This window comes from Oryzias melastigma, linkage group LG24 (assembly GCF_002922805.2).
Source record: "Oryzias melastigma strain HK-1 linkage group LG24, ASM292280v2, whole genome shotgun sequence".
Lineage (NCBI taxonomy): Eukaryota > Metazoa > Chordata > Actinopteri > Beloniformes > Adrianichthyidae > Oryzias > Oryzias melastigma.
The window spans coordinates 6,538,223-6,540,755 of record NC_050535.1 but is presented as its reverse complement, the minus strand read 5'-3'; positions in this window follow the sequence as shown (position 1 = coordinate 6,540,755).

The window sequence follows — 2,533 nt, the reverse complement described above, 5'->3', positions numbered from 1 at the left end:
TTTTAGTTCTTTAGGATGTTTTGGAGTTTAGCTAATATTTCACCTGCATATTAGCTGTTTTGGCTAATCCTGGCTTTTTTTAGGCTATGTTTGTGTTTAGATCATTTATCATTTTTCAGCTACATGCTAGCTGTTTGCTAACTTGGGCTTTTTGTTTTTCGGTTGTTTTGAAATTTAACTAATATTTCAGCTACATGTTAGCTGTTTTGGCTAATTCAGACTTTTTTTGTTTTTAGCTAATATTTCAGCTACATGCTAGCTGTTTTGGCTAATTCAGACTTTTTTTGTTTTTAGCTAATATTTCAGCTATATGCTAGCTGTTTTGGCTAACTTAGGCTTTTTTTTGTTTGTTTTTTAGGCTATTTTGGAATTTAGCTAATATTTCAGCTACATGCTAGCTGTTTTGTCTAACCTAAGTTTTTTTTAAGCTAATTTGGCCTTTAACTAATATTTTTAGCGTGCTATTAGCATCTTCAGCTATCATCACTAGCATCTTTTGTGGCCAAATTCAGCTTACATTCTATCTGCGATAATGCTAGTGTGAATATATTTAGTTTTTAGTTAGTTTAAAGCTAAAGATGGTTAAGATGTGTGTTTTACATCCAATAATCGGTGATTAGTCGACTACTAAAATAACCGTTTGTGGCAGCCCTATTAGCCTTCACTTTGTTGCCACTCTAAATAGAGCAAAGTGGTTATGATGTTTAATTCCTTGCAACTGATTGCCTGTGGTTCTCCTCTATTCCCTTCTGGGACTTTTTTTTCTTTTTTGACTGTGAGGCTGAGGAAAGAGAAAATCCTTTTAATATCCTTAAATCAAACTGATGGAGGGCAGAAAATGCGCCGACACTAGGATGATCACTCATCAACCAACAACATTTTGGACAGCAGATGGAGACGATGTTGAACTTCCTGACTTGTTAATCAATAATTAGATAAAGAAGTGATATTTCTAAGTGTGGTATTGTACATAAAGGCATCAAATGCTGTAAAATACAGCAGTCAGTATTACATTTCCCTCTGCTGGGGGTACTTTGATCCTGCCAGATCACTTAGATGCTCGTCAACTTTTGTGCGATATCCATTTTTTTTAGTTAATGCAGATATTATTTGATGTTATATTAAATTATGGATGATACATCTGTAGATTTTCATAAAAAAATGCTTTATTTCTACATTTGTATTTTTCTTGATCATTATTTTGTGTTTTTGCTGAAATGTTTAAGTGTGTACGCTTCACATCCACTAGAGGGCAGTGTTTGCCTTCTTTATTTTTTTGCACCTGCTCTTATTGACAGAAGCCAATAGATAGACACCAACATTATGAAAGCCATCACTCCTATTTTGATGCCATTTTTGGAGGTGGAGGAGTTTTTAAATGATGGTGCAAGCAGAAGAGTTTCTGGCCTGACCCTCCCTCCCTCCTGTCATCATTCCAAAGTCGCCCATCATTTGCATGTTTGTGTTTCTGTATGTGTCCCTCAACACGTTCTCTTAGTTCCATTTATGGAAAGTCACCATGACGTCATCTTCAGCAGTTAGGAATGTTTGGATGAGTTCACTCAAAAAATAGCCAACAAATTCCTCCATTTTGATGGATGCCAAAAGGTGAACGAGTTAAAAAGGCGGATTTAAATATGTTTCTTTATAAAATATATAAAAATATCATGTCAAATGCACCGGTACTGTCTCACCTCTTCTGTCAGCTTATTATCTGTCTCATTGTTTGTATTTGAATAAAGATTAAGTAACCAAAAACTTTGGTGGAGATCTCTTTGTAAAGTAAAATATATAAAATAAAGGATATTGTAAGATCAAAAATGGTGTTTTATTTTGAGATTTTTTGTGTGTGTTCTCGTTCTGGTTCTGTTTTTATGATGTCTTCATTTAAGTTTGAATGATGAGACCACGAGTGGAGTCTAATAAGACTTTGGTTGGTGTAGATTTCTATTTAAAGGACTAATGTGTCTCAAAGGCAACGCATCAGCATTCCTGACATTCCCAAAGCGGATGAGCGTCTGTGCTGACGGTAAAAACAGACCGGTGAGCAAAGGGAATGGGAATTCCCGCCCTGCCCATGTGTACCTCCAATTCTGATGGAGCTGATTAAACATTTTAATCCCCAACATAAAAAGTAAATACATAAATAAAATGTGTCTTTAGAGATATAAATATATATTCCAATTTTATTCAGATTATTAAGAAAAAGCTTCTATAGTGATTTCATACAAACTTATTTGAACTAGGTTTAAAAAATAAATCCCAGATTTAAATGGGATTTATTTAGATCAAACAAATCGGACACCGGAAGTGCCTTGATCCTTCAAAATAAAATTGCTGTGTTTGGTATTAGTGCTAACTTTTGCTCTTAAAAGACTAATAATTAGACTTTGATTCTGATTTTTAAAAAAACTTTATACAATTTAAGTAATTTATAAGTTTATTTATCAATATTTGTAAGCAAGCTAATATTTTCAAAAAGATTTAAAAAATGTGAGATTTTTGTCATTTTATGACTGGTATATCAAACTAA